Genomic DNA, 13509 nt, shown 5'->3' with positions numbered 1-13509 from the left:
CAGAGAGAGAGGGACAAACTAGAATGACTGCATTCATTTGTGGAATATAAAGTAACATAATGGGCAACAAACAACCAAAGATAGTAGAGATAAATGCCAGGAGGATCACTTTATGGCTTGGAAGCTGGCCTCACATGCTGAGACAAAAGACAGCTGGGATAGAGAAGGGACCTCCAAGTAAATGATGCTTGGAGGGCTTGCTTGGTATGGCAGATGCGTGCTGAAAGTTGACTATGGACCAAGCATGATGGCCACTTGTTACCTGTATTATAAACCATGAAACTCAAAAGGAGAGAGAGAATAGGAGGGAATGTGCCTGCCAGAGAGACAGTGGGGATGGGGTGGGGGTAGCGGGAGGGATACTAGGAACTTTGGTGGTGGAGAATGGGCACTGGTGGAGGGATGGGTACTCAAACATTGTATGACTGAAATGTAATCACGAAAGTTTGTAAGTGTGTAACTATCTCACAGTGATTCATTAAATAAAAAAGAAGAGAAAATGTTTTCAATGAGTTTTAAATGTACTTAATGTTCAACCCTTAAAAATCAAAAAGAATAATATAACTGAAGATCTAGGAATTGGAAATTGAAAATATATATATATATATATATATATATATATATATATATATATATATACAATATATAAGCCAAACTGGCAGCTCCCATACTCTCTAGCTGCCAAGATGGCTCATGGGATTGACACGCTTGCTTGCAAACACAAGGTTAAGAGTTCAAGCCCAGGTGTCATTTGCATAGACTGTGTGAACCTTGAACGTTCTGTCATGAGGGATCCCTAGCAAGAAGAGGCAGAAGCCAGCAGTTGAGCCCCTGGGCTGAGCTCAGTTTCCAGAGAGGAGTTTTTACTACTGTGTTTTGAATAGAATTTAACATTGAATGAGAACCTAATGAGTAAAGTTAAACTAAATTTGACGTATTTAAGTGATGCTTTATTTATTTAGAATTTGGGAGAGGCACATGGCTGTGCTCAAAGGCTACGCCTGATGGCCCTAGGGATTGAGCCTAGAGTGCCCACAGCCCTTCCCAGCATAGGCAATGTTGCAAAGGAGGCATTATATGGTGTGGTATAGATCCCTCCTTGGAAGAGAGATAGGTGTGCCTGACAGCTTAACTCAGCAAACAGCGAGTCTAAATATATTGGTCAAAACAAAGAATCTGAGAGTAAATTGAAATTCTTTGTATCAGTGAAAAACAGCAACAGGGGGAAATTAACAAATAACAGTTCCTAGAGACTTATATTGCTTACCTGATATAAAAACTGTGCTCATAAGGTGACAAATATAAAACTCATAATAAAGTTTAATTTTTTATTTGAAAAAAGTTGGTCAAATGATGTTTGTAAATCTTTATGGATTAGTAATAAAATATGATTTAATAAATTGAAGAAACAGATTAAGTGATATAATAATAATATTATATAATCTAATTAGTCATTTTTGTTGGTACAAAGTATGAGAGACTGAATATATTAAAGTATTAGTACTAGATGTAATAAAAAACATTTTGAATGCAACCATTTCTAAAACAGTACTAAGAAAAGATTTAGTGTAATCACTAATACTATATTTGTTAAGAAACTATTCACTAGTTGAGGCTAAAAATCACCTAGTGAAAATCAACTTAATGGGTATTATTTATTAAAATATTTGTGAGGCTCAGGAATGTGGCTCAATGGTAGAATGCATGCCTTATACACATGATACCCAAGTTTCATCCCTGCAACAGCAATAACAAAATAAAAGTGATTTCTCTGTCAAAATGTGGCACCAAAATGTATGAAAGGTCACTGCTGATATCTAAAATAAAAAATTATTTTCAAATCATAAGTATAAACTTATAATATTATTAAGTGTAGACATTGAATATTTTCAGATTATACTAATATGGGCTAGAGAGATAGCACAGCTGGTTAAGCGGCTGACCCAGCCGACCTGGGTTCGATTCCTCTGCCCCTCTCAGAGAGCCCTGCAAGCTATGGAGAGTATCTCACCCGCACAGCAAAGCCTGGCAAGCAACCCATGACATATTCGATATGCCAAACACAGTAACAACAAGTCTCACAATGCAGACGTTACTGGGTCCGCTTGAGCAAATTGATGAACAAAGGGAGGATAGTGCAGTACAGTACTATTAATATATTATAAATAATAGTGACAAACTTTTGAAGTTAATAATTTCTTTATAGCAAATTAGATATTTTGATAATAACCAAAATAAAACTTGAAAGTATTTCTTCTTTTTATTTTTTTTAAGTTTGCTTCTTTACCGAAGAAATGGCATGTCAGATTTCGGAAGGGAGAATGCTGGGAACGACATATCCATCCTGCGGAGTTTGGTATGTGGGCAAGGGGACGTGGCTATCAAAGATATCTGAGTAGAAGTCATGGATAACCTTCTCCATTGCCTTTCTGGAAGATGTGATAGATCCATCAGGATGTTGGAGGGCAGTCATCTTGGTCTTGTAGTTGGCGAAGGAGAGGAGGGCATTGTGAATGCTTTTCCCGGCTTCTGCCACATTTGCCAGCACTGCTGATCTTCTCTCTTTAAGGGCTCCCTTTATCGCTTCTCTGCACTACTTTGCAAGCTCGGAAGTTAGCTTGTGGTTGCCTGAGGCTCATGCCCAGCCACGTTGGCGAATGACCTCTAGAGTTATTTTTTTTTACTTTTTATTAGTGAAACACCATGAGGTACAGTTGTAGATTTACAAATTTTTGTGCTTGGGTTTCAGTTATATGATGACTGAGTACCCATCCCTCCACTAGTGCCCATTCTCCACCACCACTAATCCCAGTATCCCTCCCACCCCCATCCCCCCATCCTCCCCTGCCTTTGTGGCAAGGCACTCCCTTCTGTTCTTTCTCTCCTTTTCGGTGCTGCGGTTTGCAAAAGAGGAATTGAGTGACAATCATGTTTGGTCCATAGTCTACTTTCAGCATGCAACTCCCATCCTAGGCGGATCTTCACAATAACCCTTTATTTAGTGCTCCCTTCTCTATCTGAGCTGCCTTTACCACCAGAGTGTGCGTCTGGCCTCCCAGCCATGGAGTAAACCTCCTGGTATTTATCTCGGCTGTTCTTGGATGTTGGTCTCCTATTTTGTTACTTTATGTGAAGACAGGAATCTGTATGTGGCTTTCTCTCTCTCAGCATTCCTCACACTATCATGGAGGTGCTGAACCAGAGATCATATTCTTCATCAATGTTGCCAATGATGGCACCTTCCCATGTTGCTGCTATAGTGCAAAAGAACTCCCAGTTGGTGGTCGTTCTGGGAGTTCTCTTAAACTTTGCAGCCCTTTCTCCCTGCTCCGTGAAGTAGAATTTTGCATGAAGGAGATGGTGATCCCAGACAAGGTCAGACCCGAACACCTGAAGAATCTTCTGTCAGTACTCATTAATACACTGGCTCGGCTCTTCGCACGCTACCTGTCTGAATGCAAGGTTCCATCCCAGTGGAAAACAAGCAGGACCCTTCTACTGTACAAGAAGGGAGACATCCATGACATTGGCAGCTATCACCGCTCGATCTGCCTGTTGTCCATCATCTACAAGCTGTTCACTCAAGTCATCCTGAATAGGATTGGCAGAACACCAGATGAAGACAACCGTGCAAGCAAGCTGGGTTCTGAAGAGGATTCAGCATGATTGACCATAACCAAGCCCATTGAGGTTTCTTGGGAGATCAATATGCCTCTCTGTCTAATGTTTGTTGATTTAAGGAAGGCCTTTGATTCAGTTGAGAATGAAGCATTCATCAAATCCCTAGCCAAACAGAGCATTCAAACTCAATACATCAGGATCCTCCATGAGCTGTATTACAGATTCACCTCAGGATCTCACCATTCACCAAGGAAGTGATCATCAGCATAAAGAGAGGGGTTCGGTAAGGTGATACTATTTCACTGAAACTCCTCAGTGCCACCCTCGAGAATGTCATGCTACAACTGGAATGGGAAAGAATGGGAGCGAAGATACACCACCTCCGCTTCGCTAATGACATCATTCTAATAACACCAAACATTAGCCAAGTAGCACAAATGCTGGCCGACTTTGACATGAGTGTGGAAAGGTCAGACTGCAGCTGAATCTCATGAAGACAATGTTTATGAGATACGGACTCGTTCCTGATGTTCCATTCACTCTCAACTGAATGAACTTCTCCGAATGTAGCAGTTATGTGTACCTAGGTCGAGAACTCAACATGATGAATGACCTGGCACCTGAGTTGTGCAGGAGGAAGAAAGCGGCATGGAATGCCTTCAAGAGCGTCGAAGCAATAGCTAAAGGATGAAGAACCTCCAACTCTGGGCAGATCTCTTCTACTCCACCATTCTTCCTGCATTAACATACACTTCAGAGACCTGGGCCCTGTGAAAACAGAATGAGAATGCTATTCGTGTCTCCCAAAGAGGAATCGAAAGAGCTATGCTTAAAGTATCATGCTTCACTCATGTGAGAAAAGGAATCTGGAGTTTCGAACTCTGTTGACAATTGAGAATCTGGGACACTGTCTCATTTGCCAAGGCATCGTAAATCAGATGGACTGGACATGTAATGCAATTTGGAAATGACCGCTGGACTAGAGCCGTTACTGACTGGATTCTAGGGGACATCAAAAGATCGCATGGCCGCCCACCTATGAGATGGTCAGACTTCTTCATCAAGACCCTGAACAATCAGTTTGAGGCTCTTCGTGTTCCTAGAGTGAGCATATGCCATTGGGCTACACTAGCATGCGACAGGAACAAATGGAGTCGTTACTGGTGCCCACTCAAGCAGATCAATGAGTAATGGGATGTCAAGTGATCAATTGGTTTTTTTTTAAGATCAGACTTGTTGGTGCCCAGGGTTACTACTGGCTCTGCTCCCAGGGATCACACCTGGTGGGCTCAGGGGACCAGAAGGGGTGCAAGAGATTAAACCCAGGTTGAGCATATCAAGGAAGAGCCTCATCCGCTGTACTATCTCTTTGTTCCATAAAAATATCTAATTTTTGTAAGAAAAAAATGAACATTTTAAATACAATTTATGTGAAACTCCAAAGCAAGTTAGCAAAATAAGATGCATTACTATCTTTATACCTAGGTAATGAGACTGAAACCAACATTTATTACTTATATCCACTTAAATATACAATTAAAATTCATGTAAAATGCTATTGAACAAAATAATTAATAACAACACTGTGAAATATATATTAATAATTAGAAAATAATTCCAAAAGTTTTCATTTTAAAAGATAAAACTAACTATAACTAAGCAAAAACAGTGAGCATTCAAAATAGAATTAGAGAAAGAAAAAATATTGTATTTAGGGCTATTAAAATGAAGAAAGTCTACTATTTGGCTATCACAGGAGACCCCTGGATAGTTCAGTTGTGATGTGCCTGCCTTACAGACATGAGATCGTGAGATCAAACAGGATAAGGAGCCCAAAATGCCAATGGAGTGGTAGTGGCACTGCTGTTGGGACTTGAGGCACCATCATAGAGTCTATGCTCATGGAGCGTTATGATCAACTGCAAGCACCACATCTCGAATGTCTGACTCAAGATAAGCACCACAGCTAGTGTGTTAGCCCCACAGTCAAGCATGTGGACACTGAAACATGAAGAAACCTCACCACAATGGAGATTATGAGTAAGTGACCAAGTGCAAGCTCGCAGCTGAAGTGTGTACACTTTCCCTTAGACCCAACATCACATCAACAACAAAGAGAAAAGATAGACCCATGTTTCACTACATGATTATTGCAGTCTTATTTTAGTGCAAAAAATTATTTTTAACCTTTCATCATGTAATACTAGAGAGTTTAGTAATAAATCAGTGTTAAGTAGTACTGGATCTTGTTTTTATGTTTCACAACCCCATTTTCTGAAATAACTTGAATAAAATCTACACTGATTATGCAGTAAAACATGAGTAAATAAATTTTTGAAAGAAAAGTATAAATACTTGTTTGCTCAAGAATAAAATTATTCAGTCTGGTATTCAGTCAGATAATTCCTTAATAAAATATAGGTAAAGGTAAAGGTAAAGGCCCTCCCGTTGATCGTCGATTTGCTCGAGCGGGCCCAGTAACGTCTCCATTGGAGACTTTTGTTGTTACTGTGTTTGGCATATCGAATACTCTCGGTAGCTTGCCGGGCTCTCCGAGAGGGGCAGAGGAATCGGACTTGGGTCGGCCATGTTGGCTGCTTGTAAGGCTAACGCCCTACCCGCTGTGCTATCGCTCCAGGTGCTTGCTTCGGCAGCACATATACTAAAATTGGAACGATACAGAGAAGATTAGCATGGCCCCTGCGCAAGGATGACACGCAAATAAAATATATGACAAAAATATAAAAAATATAATCTCAGTCAACCAATTCTCATGAAAAACATGTAAAACATAAGTAAGATTTGCTGTTTTAAAAAGACAGTTGCATGATGGCCTCTCAGTATCTGTATTGCAAACCATAATGCCCAAAAGTAGAGAGAGAGTAATAAGGAAGTTCCTGCCGTAGAGAAAGGTGGGGCTGGTTGCATTGGGGTTGTGGGGGGTGGAACGAATACTGGGGACATTGGTGTTGGGAAATGTACGCTAGTGAAGGGATGGGTATTGGAATAGTGCATGATGAAACTCAGTCATGAAAGCTTTGTAAATGTATTTCACAGTGATTCAATTAAGAAAAAGACGGGGGGGGGGGCATAAGAACATAGTTCAGGAGGAAGACCATGTACGTAGCCCTGGATTTAATCACTTCTTTCACACACTCCTTGTCTGAGCACTTCAGGATTAGAGTAACAAATCAGAGCAATAAAGGTGCTCAGTCTTTGATACTGTGGTAAAGGTAAATTAGATTTTCCTACTCGAAGTGTATTATTTTCCTGAGACGTTTTCAAAGGTGAAACATTCTCAAGAGAATAATTCATCAGAATATTCTGGGGATTCTTTGTTTAAAAAAGCACAGACACTTGTGCAACACTCATGGGTTTTGATTCAGTGACTTTGGAAACCATCATTCTACTTTTATTGTTTAAGATATGGTAACTTTTTAGCTATATGTGGCTATCTACATTTGCACTGAAAATAAATATATTTTCTTTCCTTTTTTTTTTTTTTGGATTTGGAGACACATCGGATTCTGCTCAGGGCTTACTTCTGACTCTACACACAGGAGCCACTTCTGAAGGTACACAGGGGACCATATGGGATGTCGGGGATCAAACTCAGGTTGGCTGGGTGCCAAAGTACTCTTATCACTGTACTATCTTACTAGTCCCCGAAAATAAATATAGCTTCAACTCAGTTCCTTTTCATCTATGCTACTTTTTGAAATTCTAATCAGTCGCATATGGTCACTGGTTACCATGTTTTTGTTACTGCATAGAATATTACCACAATCACAGAAAATAATGAGAGCTTATTATTGGTATATCTTATTCTACTTCCCAAGGTATAATAGAAAAAATGAACAAAAGGTAAATTTTCTTTGTATTAATTATACAAAGGAAAAAGCAGAGGGTGGAGGGTGCATAATGAGTTGTTCTTGGCAAAACTGAGAAAAAGATATGCCTTTGAGAAGAAATGTAGATCTCACCGGAACGTATTACAGAAATTAAAGATCTAGTGATAGTGAACCATACAAATTGTTTGATTACGATATCGTATTAGCTGTGGACTTTTAGAGCAGTGGTTGATGAGCCACTAAAAATTAGAAAAGGAGGGTCACAGCTGAGCTTTAGACCTGACTAGTGCCACTCAAGAAGCAGTATTCTAGATCAGAGCAATATTAGAGTAGGTAGAGCATTTGCCTTGCACATGGTAAACCGAGTTCAATCCTCATAAGGTCCCTTAAGCCCTACAGGAGTAAACCCCGAGCCTCATTGATGAGGTCCCCCGCAAAAGCAAAGAAGCAGAAATTTCCACCATGCCTAGATAATTTCTCATGAGCTGCCTGCAGGTCAGTGTTTAATGTCATAGAGGTGAACTTCTTATTCTATGTGATTACTATATTTTTTAATTCTATATTTTTAAATTATACTATTAGTATCATGTCATCTAATGAACATCTGCCAGAGTACAGAGATTAAAGGGGATTTCTATCCAAAATTAAATTTTCACTGATCGTTATGTCTTACTATAATTATAATGTCAATTCTGTTTTATTATTCTCCCTCTCTCTCTCTCTCTCTCTCTCTCACACACACACACACACACACACACATACACACACTACTTCTGAGACTATGCTGAGTGGTAAAGAAGGGAGAAGTCCAAATCTTGACTTACCACAAGTCATACATGCAGTAAGTCATTCACTAAAATGAAGGTAAAACTAATGAGTTTTCTTGGCACCATAGCCTTTGATCTATGGAACAGACTGATGATCCACTCCACCTGGCCCCTGCATATTTAGCAAAACTGATTAGCAGAATATTAATTCATTTTCGCTTACACTCTAACATTTTTCCCATCACAAACCACAAACTATTTTTACTGAAATTCGAGAATTAGTAAGTTGAGGCCACGATTTAACAGTTCAGAAATTAATTGGCAAGAACAAACATGGCTCTCTGAGAGGGATTTAAAAAAAATCCTACTTGTTGATGCTGCCATCCCCTTGCTCTTGCTGTTTTTGTGTGACTGGGCACACATGCATGGTTGTGGTGGCCACTAGGGTCATTGGCACTAGTTGTGCTGCTTACACATGTGCGTACAGATGTCACTCCCATTTAACTGTCGTACCTGTGTACATTCTAGCTGAGGAATGACATGGCCCTGCGCTCCCCGACAGGGTGCCCGCAGGCCTTCAGTGGTGGTTATTTCCAGGATCACGGTGCTTTAGCCCCTGTCATTGCTCATCCCTGCAGCGCTCCCACTGAGGCAGCACCAGAGCTACAGACCATGCTGCGTCCATATGGCCCGCACTGAAGATTGAACTAACAGCCTCGTTGCCGAAAGGAAGGCACCTTTACCCACTGAAACATTTCCTGGGCCTTGACATAGTTTGTTTTTCCATGATCTCCCTCTAGCGCTGTCAGAACATAACAACTGACCTAAAAACCATGCCATATTAGCGATCCATAGCCTTAGAAATCTGTTCTGGAAATTAACTTATAATTGATTTATCAAATTCACTTAACCATCACAATTCTATTTCGTTTATTATTTTTGTGATGATTACAAGAACAGAATTCTCTTTATGTGGTGCCTTAATTGCTTTGAGGCTCATTAAGTTGCTCGTTAGTCATTGTTTTACACATTCCACTTTGGAAGTCATCGTTCGAATATTAAACTACAGGTTAGTCAAGTGTCAGAAATGTAGCATCATTATTTCTTGAAGGTAATAGTAGGCTATTTTGTATTTCAAATGGTTATTTGTTGTTCAGGAGGGTGTTCGGATTTATTTCCTTATTAGACATTACCAGTACATCAGATGGATGCATTCATTCTCTTTGGACTGGGGGAACATATGCTGTGGTGCATAGGGCTTACGACTGGCTCTGTACTCAGAAATCATGCCTGAAAATACTTGAGACCAGATGCAGTGCTAGAGACTGACTGAGGATCACATGAGGGCAAGTGCCTTAATCCCAGCAGTCTGCATTTTGTCCCTCTAAATATCACATTTTATTTTTTTATTTTTATTTTTTTTTCCTTTTTGGGTCACACCTGGCGCTGCTCAAGGGTTACTCCTAGATCATGCACTCAGGAACCACTCCTTGCAGTGCTTGGGAGAATATGGGATGCTGGGAATCGAACCCGGGTTGTCTGCGTGCAAGGCAAATGCCCTACAAGCTGTGCTATTGTTCCAGCCCCAGTATCACATTTTAAATCTTCGACATTCAGTCCCCGAATTACTTGAAATGATATATGGAGGTTCATGAACTCAAGTTTTAAATATTTTCCCATATTTCATTTTAGATTTTCAGTTGTATATTTTATGTAGACATCTTTCTTACCCCTTTAAGTTCACTGAAAATGGTTCAAACATCAGTCTTTGGTCTTCCATATGAATCTGTTTCTTTCTTCCAGTTCTCCAGCACTCTTTCCAGTATCTTTTCAGTAACCTGGCCTAGAATTATTTGCACCTTTACTTACCCAGTAATCTTATCCTTTAAAGTTACCACTGACTCAGTCACTGAAATGCTTCATTCCTCTATCTCTTTACAGTGAACAAATATGTTTAGTGTTTCCTGTATGTAAACTTGAATGCATTATAGTCTCCAACAAACCCACGGAGTATATTAATAGAACTAGGCCCATTTATTTAGACCAAGGAACTGAAATAGGGGTTTTGTAACTTTATGGAGTCACACGGTCTTTAACATAGGAGAAGAGATTGAGCCAAAGCTGACTGGTCCTGGAGGTCCCGTCTCATTGCTGGAGTACCATGTGCATCTACAGTCTCCCAGATATTCTTCATCACCCAGTGGTGCTCTGACGAGGGGACACAGACCAGAGACACCCTTTCCATGTTATCACTTCTTCCTCCCATCTCTATCCTTTTACTTTCCACCATTTAAATCACTGTCACTGTCACTGTCCTCCCGTTGTTCATCGATTTGTTTGAGCAGGCCCAGTAATGTCTCCATTGTGAGACTTTTTGTTACTGTTTTTGGTATGTTGAATACATCACGGATAGCTTGCCAGGCTTTGCCGTGCCGGCAAGATACTCTCAGTATCTTGCAGGGCTCTCCGAGAGGGGTGGAGGAATCAAACCCCCTGCCTGCTGTGCTATCGCTCCAGCCACCATTTAAATAGCCTAAATTTATAAATTTCTTCCATAATTCAATCACAGCTTCCTGTTGTCACTTACCTTTAAGTAAGTAACGTTACTTGTACATCAGTTTCTCTGCTTTTTGGTACAGTGCCTGCCTCAAGACCACATGGATGCTGTCCTCTACTCTACTAATGCTTTTTAAAAATATCAAGTTACTTTCAAAATGCTCAAATAGCCATCTGATAAGGGGTTGATAGCAAGGATTTACAAGGCACTGGTTGAACTCTACAAAAAGAAAACGTCCAACCCCATCAGAAATTGGGGCAATGAAATGAACAGAAACTTTCTCAAAGAAAAAATCTGAATTTCAAAAGGTACATGAAAATAATGCCCTTCATCTCTAATCATTAGGAAGATGCATATCAAAACAACAATGAGATATAATCTCACACAACAGACACTGGCCCACATCCAAAAGAACAAAAGCAACCTGTGTTGGCTCGGATGTGGGGGAAAAGGGATCCTCCTTCACTGCTGGTTGGAATGCCAACTGGTTCAGCCCTTTTGGAAAACAGTAGGGACGATTCTCAAAAAATTAGAAACTGAGCTCCCTTTTGACCCAGAAATACCAGTCCTGAGAATATATTCCATATATACACAAAAGTATAGTCGAAATGACATCTGCACTTGTTTGTTCATTGCTGTACTGTTTACAATAGCCAAAATCTGGAAAAAAACTGAATGTCCAAGAACAGAAGACAGGTTAAAGAAACTTCGGTACATCTACACAATGTAATACTATGCAGCTGTTAGAAAAGAAGAAATAATGAAATTATCATATCAGTGGATCAACATGGAAAGTATCATGGTAAGTGAAATGAGTCAGAAAAATATGGATAGACATAGAAAGATTGCACTCATCTGTGGAATATAAAGTAACAAAATGGGAGACTAACACCCAAGGATAGTAGAGATAAAGACCAAGAGAATTGATCCATGGCTTGGAAGCCAGTCTCACATGCTGGGGGAAAAGGCAGCTCAGATAGATAAGGGACCACCAAGTAAAGGATGCTAGTAGGACTTGCTCAAGATGGAAGATTTGTGCCAAAAGTAAACTAGGGACCAAACATGATGGCCACTTTATACCTGCATTGCAGACCACAACACCCTAAAGGAGATATACAGTAAAAAGGAATCCACCTGCCACAGAGGTGTGGGGGGTGGGGTTACAGCGTGGGGGTGGTGGGTGCGATACTGAGTGGTGGTGGGGAATGGGCACTGGTGGAAGGATGGGTACTCAATCATTATATGACAAACATAAGCACGAAAGTTTGTAAGTCTGTAACTCTATCTCACGATGATTCATTAAAAAAAAGAGAAAAATGAGGCATCATTGAGATTACTAAGCATGAACTGGAAACACTGATAGCTTCATATCTCATTAAAATATTAACCGAGGGTTAGAGATTACAGATCAATGGGTTGACTGAATGTAAAGTAACCCCCAAGAACAGCTCCATATATACTGATGCATATATGTACATATAAATAATATATAATATAATATGTATGAAATGGGGGGCCTCATGATCATTAAGTATATTTGTAATTATTCAACTTTGAACATAGCATTTAGGCTCAGCAGAAAAGCTTCCATGCTTAATCACGTCCTTTCCATGCATACCTTGTATGGTAAATGTGTACTGCTATTTTTGCCATGTTAGCAATTAAAGCTAAGGAACATAGATAAACATATTACTCAGAATCACATAGTGTGGAAGGAACAGTGCAAACAAACCTCTCAGACTTTAGAAGCTGTTGCTAGGGTTGTTTTTGAACTGTTGGCTAATTGGAGTTTTGCTTTGTTTTGGTTTTGGGTCCCACAGTGGTGCTCGCCAACTGTCCTGGCTCGTGCTTAGGGTTTTCTCTCAACAGTGCTCCAGGGACTATGCAGTCCTGTGTACTGAGCCCAGGGCTCGGAAAACAAACCATGGTCTTCAACACTTTGAGCCATCTCTCTAGGCTTTGATACTTATTTTTTCAGAAAATTTAGATTCTTTCTCTCTTTTCTAATAAGATTTCCCTAGTTATAATGTAATGGATGAAATTGTAGCAATGGTGGAATGTACAGAGGTCACAAACAAGACACAGCCTTTGAATCATCAAACAGGAGCTGCAGGACCTCCTGCAATCAAATCTTCACTCTATCACATTGTCTACTTTTTAAACTAGGCCTGTTTTTCTTTTGTTGACCCTCTGATTATTTCAGCCAAGAATTTATCCCTTTATGACTATTCCTCATACTATTCCTTCTGCAGGAGTGTGAAGCTCACCTTTTCTTTCTTCTTATCTCACATTCCATGTTACAATTGGTGTAGAGTGAACTCTTGATCTGAAATATGAGTAAGTTTGAAAAATATCAGAATAAAACTTCTACCATTCCTCTAGGCTAAAAGTCTGCTAATGTGTTATTGTTGACAATGCTTCTCCCTCAACCCAATATATTTTCAATTATATTTGGAATACTCCAGTTATGAAACCCAATTATAATTAGGAATACCCTAATTATAAATATGAAAGAGAACTTTGAGAGAAATAAGACATTCATTGAAGAGTTTTGAAGGGATATTCTATACAAAAAAGAAATTTTACTGCAAGAAAACAATTTATAATAGGGCTCATTTTAATTTTTTCCTTGTAGGTTTGATTAAGTAAATATTGAAGTGGGGGTAAGAGAGGTAGAATGAAGCTATCAAAGTTTGATCTCCTGTAAAACAGG

At 39.7% G+C, this 13509-nt stretch overlaps 1 non-coding gene across 1 annotated transcript; it reads left to right on the top strand.

The window, feature by feature from the left end:
* Nucleotides 1-6259: 6259 nt before the first annotated feature.
* On the top strand, nt 6260-6366 carry LOC130024104 (U6 spliceosomal RNA). The gene has a single exon (XR_008792551.1). It is a non-coding gene; the product is annotated as a U6 spliceosomal RNA (small nuclear RNA).
* The last annotated feature ends 7143 nt before the right edge of the window (nt 6367-13509 follow it).

This window comes from Sorex fumeus, unplaced genomic scaffold (genome assembly GCF_029834395.1).
Source record: "Sorex fumeus unplaced genomic scaffold, SorFum_2.1 ptg000026l, whole genome shotgun sequence".
NCBI lineage: Eukaryota > Metazoa > Chordata > Mammalia > Eulipotyphla > Soricidae > Sorex > Sorex fumeus.
The sequence above is the reverse complement of the archived record's forward strand: the minus strand, read 5'-3'. Positions and strand labels throughout refer to the sequence as shown.